Source organism: Seriola lalandi, unplaced genomic scaffold (assembly GCF_002814215.2).
Source record: "Seriola lalandi dorsalis isolate HSWRI2012SDOR001 ecotype SW California unplaced genomic scaffold, Sedor1 jcf7180002054581, whole genome shotgun sequence".
Classification (NCBI taxonomy): Eukaryota; Metazoa; Chordata; class Actinopteri; order Carangiformes; family Carangidae; genus Seriola; species Seriola lalandi.
The window spans coordinates 4199274-4206066 of record NW_019525134.1 but is presented as its reverse complement, the minus strand read 5'-3'; positions in this window follow the sequence as shown (position 1 = coordinate 4206066).

The following is a 6793-nucleotide window of genomic DNA, read 5'->3' as shown; positions in this document are numbered from 1 at the left end:
TTTTACCTGTGTTTAGAGCTTTCTGTCAAAATGTACAAAAAATAAATAATTTACAGTTTTTGAGAATACCTGTCACAGAACAAAGTTGAACTATGCTTCTGACATACTCTCTCAAATTGTTAAATGACAATATATCAAATGTAACCTGGATGTATTGAATAATGTACAATTGGTTGTAGTTGTAGTAATGTAGTTGAATTTGAAAAAGCCAGTATGATATAAATTACTGTAATACTTTTTTATTTTAATTTGTATTATATACTAGAAACATTTAACGTATATGTGTGGAGTTAATATGATAAAACTACAGAAGAAGATAAGACTAGACGGAGATGAGGATGATATTTGTAAATGAGGGCGAAAGAATGAGACCTGATTCCTTTAAAGAGCCCCTGACCTGATTACATGGAGATAAACTGCTCTTCAACTTTCCTGAAGTGACATCATGAGGAAAGCTACTGTATGAAACTAAGATACCACAGCTTCTTATCTGAGACGTTTTGGTTAAAATGACTCAGTGTGGCAATCAAACAAAATTATTAACTGATTAGTTCATAGAGAAATTGCAGATAACAGTGTTTTGGACAAAGAACAATAGGAATAAAAATAGAAAAAGATATGAAAGGACAAAAGGGAAATCTGGATGACTGAAGCTATGAAAAGTAACTGAAAAATAAACCAAAAGGAGCAAGCAGCAAGTAAGCAGCACTGTACTGTAGGAACACATGAGAATAAACATTTATACTTAACATCCTGATGATTGAATACATTGAATACACATTTTAAAGTCGATCTTTTCCAAACAAAAGATAGACAATGTTGTCTTGCACATCAGGTTCAATCAGTTTTGCTTCTGCCACTATGGCATGAGGTAGTGAACCCATAGTGTAGCTCTTCTCATGAATGTGATTATAATAGTAACAAAACCTGTTTGTTAACATTTATAACATGCAGAGAGTAAGAAAGGGCGATGGTGATAAGAAACTGCCATCCAATTGTAGTACACATCAGTCAGTGTTGGTCAATGGGGGAAATATGTGGTCGTATACAGTATACAGTATAGTGTTGGCCACTTCAAATATGCAGTGAGCTGTGAGGATAGTTTTACTTATACTACATACTACAACATTGTAGACATACAAGTATTACTGGGTTTACAGCACCCATGGGCGCTCTACTTATGGCTATGCAGCATGTGTATAATGTAGTTGCATGGCAGTTGCATTTAGCCTTTAGCTTAAAGGGTGCCGCCTACAACCGCCTGCAGGTGTGTGCCAGTATGCGACACGGTATGTCCTTGAGCTGCCCTGCCACAGGTTTCAGATATGGAATGCGCTTTGTTATCTTTTACAGTATTGATATTATCCATGCTTTGAATATAGGACACTGTCTCATTTTGTTATCAGATGGCCTCCTGTATGTATGTTACCCTCAGCAGGTAGGTCAGTGTCTCCTTCACCACAAGGCCGAACCTTCAGGCAGTTTGACTGTTCACGCTGAGAAATATTCTCCCCCATATAAAATAAAACTATCATCATAATTTAAATTTTAATATTTAGAAAATAATAACAGCATTATTTTACAACCTAATTATTTACATGGCCTGGTTGCTGAGGTCAAATAAAACATGCCTTTTGCAAAATAAAAAAAAAAAAGAAATTATTAATGAGCTCTGGTGGGATTCTCAACAGTAAGTCATGCATCACATTATGCTGTGTCAGCTGACAGCTATTGAAAGGCCTTCGCATTCATCTGTCTGCTGTTGCCACAAGCAAGAGCCTCCTCCACTCAGTGCATCAAATCTGCTGTTTCACTATTTCTCCATGGATGGTTTTTCTGAGTTAACGACCGTTGTTATGCTGTTTCCACCACAGGGAGCATCCCCGTGAATAAAACCATACTGTGAAGTCAAAGTATTACAATTTTTAGAGTCCAAATATGAATAAAATATACAGGCCACTTCTATTTCCAAGATGCACATGCACATACAACGTATTATTATACTTTGTACCAATTTTTTAAGTAAGTAGAAAGGACGAGGATGCGGATAATTTAAATTAATGTAACTATATGTTCATGGTTTCACCACAATGTTACCAGTACCAGCTCCTTCGGCCTGTCTAGGAACCAGTCTATGACCGTACCTGGTGCAGTATTTAATGTGAATGAAAGCCATATCAGAGTTTCAGTGAATGACCCAAACAGAGATGTATTTTCTTATACAATCTTTGGATTAGAATATATTGACATCATTGTAAAGTGTCAAATTTATGTGACAAAACCAGCCTTTCAGCTTTCATTTGGATTATTCCAATTCCTTTTAGTGGAATACATATACATATTTCAAGTATTGCAGTGAATCAGAATCCAGTTAATAGCTTATAGAATTATATAAAAGCTCTATATCAACAATGTGGCCTCAGTGAATATATAAGCTGCTTTATGCCAGTCGCCATGCTGAGCCGACTCAGTACAGTACCTAACAGTGCTGATAAGATGGAACGCAGGATTTAGAGCTTTACATATTTAAGAAGGGCAAGTTTGTAGAAACACAAGCAAAGTGTGAGCAGAGGGCTGATGGTGTTGATAGAGGGAGACCTGAGGGCTCTCACGCCAGTAACCCGTCACTGCCCTCGTAGGGATTTATCATGTACCTAGGCTGGAAGTGTCAAAAGATTATTAGAATCTTATTTTTCTTATTCCTTAATGAGAAAATATTCTTCTTTCTGTGAAGAGTTTTCACTTTGATTGTCTTATAATGCTAACTCATCCCATCCCATTCAAAAAAGGCATCTAGGTTGGACATACTCTGACGTGTCTTAAAATGTAGAAGCAGAAGTAAAGAAACTAAACGTGAATCTTGAATCTTAATGATTTGCTTAAACTAAAGTGAGTTTTTATCAACAATGCCATCAGCTGCACCATTCACTCCAGGCCCTTGGAATAAACAGGTAATTAGACATGAAGAGGGCAGATAGCATCTGTTTTGACGGCATTGAAAATCTGACAGTATCTCTCAGTGTCTCTCAGGCCGTATATGAACACACTCATCAGATAAAGGAGCTTGTTGAAGGGTGAAGCTGAAGGTTGGGAGAGCTATTATTATTGTACTTGTCTTCATAATACCTGCACTTCATCAAAGAGGAAGGCTCAAAGAGACACGGTTTTCACAAATACAGAAGAATTAAATCAACATCTTCATGGCTGTTACATTCTGTTTCATTCCTCAGGCTTGGGGAGTGTCTCTAAATCTGTCTCTGCACCACCTGGATTAACTGGATTTGGAAAAAAGCAGAGAGCAGGAGTTTATAACATTACTACCTTATCTCTTCCTCTATACTTGGATCATAGATTTCGCCAGTACATGGCTACATAAAGATTTTCTGGGATATGAAGATGAAGCTGGTGTAAATGCCAAGGAATACAAAGTCAAGTCTCAAGAGTTTATCTTCTTTGTCTATATATTTAGGGATCTGATTGTGAGGTGCAGTGAACACTGTGGTCGTGGAGCTGTTGTCGTGCTCTTCAAGGTGGCCAATGATGCTTTGAAAAACAAGTAGATCTTCATAACAGATGAGGAGAAAACCAGAGCCCGGCCACAAAGACAGCCTTTGTCAGTGCTCCAATATGCCGTGACTGTCTGACAAATTTGTTGGAGTTGATAAGAAGGTTTAAAACAGCCCTGATCTTTTCACATGGGAACACTCATAAACTTCCTCGGATAGTGTAACTGGATCCCTCATGTTACGGTACCAGTAGAGCAGCTGCCTTTCTTCTCCCATCAGCAGATACACTGCTGTAACTTGACTGATGGTTACCATTGATTGTGCTGCTGCAAACAGTGTGTATGTATGTGTGAGAGAGGAAGAGAGAGAGAGAGAGAGAGAGAGAGAGAGAGAAACAGGCAGACAGAGAGAGAGAGAGAGAGGAGTAATTCACCAGTATTTTTATCTGTAAGGGTAAAGATGGAAAGTAGTGGGATAGTTTACTGCAGATTAACGTGATTAGAGAAAAGTATGACAGGGACAGAGGACATGGGCTGACGGGGCCGTTCATTGTGCACCTCAGATAAACAACCTGCTCATGGACAAGGGCGAAAACTAAACACATCAGGGACAACAACGCTACAGCACAAGTGTACGTGTCCTGAGGCATGTTGGTTTGGAATAAAGCTCTGCACTGTCTACATCGCAATAAAAAATCAGATCAGTCTTGTTTTTCTGTCATTACACACTGAGTCATGTACAGGACACACACCTGAAATATTTGAGCATTTACAGTACCTTAGAATAAGGAAAACAAAATGTTTTAATTACACACCACATGAATATAACATCAATAATGTATTATAATACGGGATTAGATGCAGACATGCTGAATGGTCCGTGCATGAAGTATATTTCTTCTGCAGTTGCTCACGTTGTATAATATAAATGCACAAAAATGGCCCCTAAATTGGCATTTGGCATTATACAACGTGAACAACTGCAGAAGAATTAAACTACATGCACAGACCCTGAGTGTCCTATTGTTAACAGTTATCTAATGTTCACACTCTCACTTATGTGCCTGAGGATGAGCATTAGCAGAAGAAACAGTGTCGTTGTAATGTAAGATGCTCGTTATTTTCATCACAGTATAAAGGGATATAGTATATGAGGTGAAATGTAATGATTCAGTGATTTTCCTCATAAATCACAAACAGTGAAATGTAGATGAACATAGTAATTTTAAAGCCCACATTTGATAATAATAATAATAATAATGATAATAATAATAATAGTAATAATAATAAACAGTGCTGGACTGATCATTACATCATCATATATCTAAATTTTGAGCAGTGGATTCAAACACACTGACAACAGTCAGCATCGTCTGTGCCTTTGAGGCTTGTTTGCGATGTGTCTGTGACGACAACCTCTAAATGATACAATACCGCCCTCTAGAGGAACAGTATGACTCCTGCAGGATACATACTTTAAAGGGTCAGTCCACACAAATTTCAAATAAACATATTTTGTCACACACCAGTAACTCTGGCTAATCTTCACAGAAATACTTCCTACCAAAAAGAAAAAGCCCCTATTAAAACCATTAATGTTTTTTTTTATGTCATTTTCATTGCTGTGAGCAATGTGCTTTTTCTAGCACATATTGGTAAGTGAACCCACAGGGAGCAGGACCAAAACATTAAACAGAGCCAAAGAATAAATATTCAGTGTTTGACCAGTGCTTGTTCACTGACTGCATCTTCATTTCTTTTTCACCATTACAGCAGTCTGCATCTGTGGTAGCACTGATCCTGTCATTTCTTTGTAATCAAAAATAATTAACCTCAACAGCAGTTAGTGTTGCATCATTTTGTTTGTTTGTATTTGTTCATGTAGAAATATTACATAGTTATTGCACTGGAAAGGTTGTAATGACAAACTAAAGCTTCATTAACCTGTAAAACTCTTTGTACTTTGATGCTGAAAGAATAAAAAACATCTTCCCCAACATCTAAAAGACAGAATCAAAGCAAATATTGAAGTAGTTCAGAAAGAAAACCCACAAAAAACACAGTAGTCATCGGTTGCATGTTTATTTCAGCTCCAGTGTTACATACTGTAGCAGCATTATTACAATCATTTCATATTTGCATGGTCAAACTTCAAAGCATTCCTTTTGTGGAGATGGCACTCAGCAAAAAAATCATCCCAACTCCCACTTGAATCATTTGTGCGTAAATAGCATAAAAATATTTACATTATGAAAATCCCCACACAGAATATCAGCTCTGCTGTCTCCTTTTAAATGTAAGCATCTATTAGAAACCCTACTTTAACATGTTAAAAGGTACTTGGACACACGTGTTGCAACACAGTTTGGATAATCATGATCATGACGCAGGAGGGAAAACTGTTGAGTGCAAGTGTAATGCAACAAATCAAAAACTATTCTGACTTCATTTCATTTTTGGTTATCAGATGATTAACTAATTCAGAAGAGTATAGTTTTGTCAGTGGGCAACAGACTAATATACTGTAACTGTAACTGTGACTGTAACTGTGATTAGACTTAGATTAGAATAAAACAGCGGTATGAGCCTATATCCTAATAAAGCCGTTTTTATATTAAAGCTGAAAATCATGTTTATTCATGTGAAATTCATATTGCACAAGTAACTATATCCGATATAAGTAGTTTATATTCTCTAAATCAACTAATTAGTCAAAAAAAAAAAATAGGTCACAATCGAATTTTCCAAACATTCTGAAAACTTTCCAAAAATATTCATGATAACCAATTTCATCTTTGAACTGCTTTTGCTCTGGTATTTTATTAGTGAATAAGAGAGAAAATGCTCAGACTGAAAATACTTTTTCTGACACAAAACTTAATTAAAATAAGGTTAATGAAAGATGCTGACAAATTCAAGTGATGAGGCAATTTAACCCTACTGGGTGGAAACTATGGGGGAAGGGTAGAATGTCGACTCACAGCAGACAGGCACACAGCATCATAATTACAGGATCAAAGTAAGATGCATAGAGTGCAATGTATGTCTTTGGTATACTAATAATTACCCAACTGTACAAGCATGAAGAATTTGTTGCCATGGGGTTCATGAGACCACTGGAATCTGATGAACTCCCTGAACTTTTCCAGAGTAAGAAAAAAACTTCCATAATTAAAACAAATAAATCTGGCTGCTTGCTGGATTACATCAATATCTGGAGGAATGTCTCGACAACTGAATCAAAAATAGACAATAGGCTGGAAAGAGCAGTGAGCACACAGGAAATGT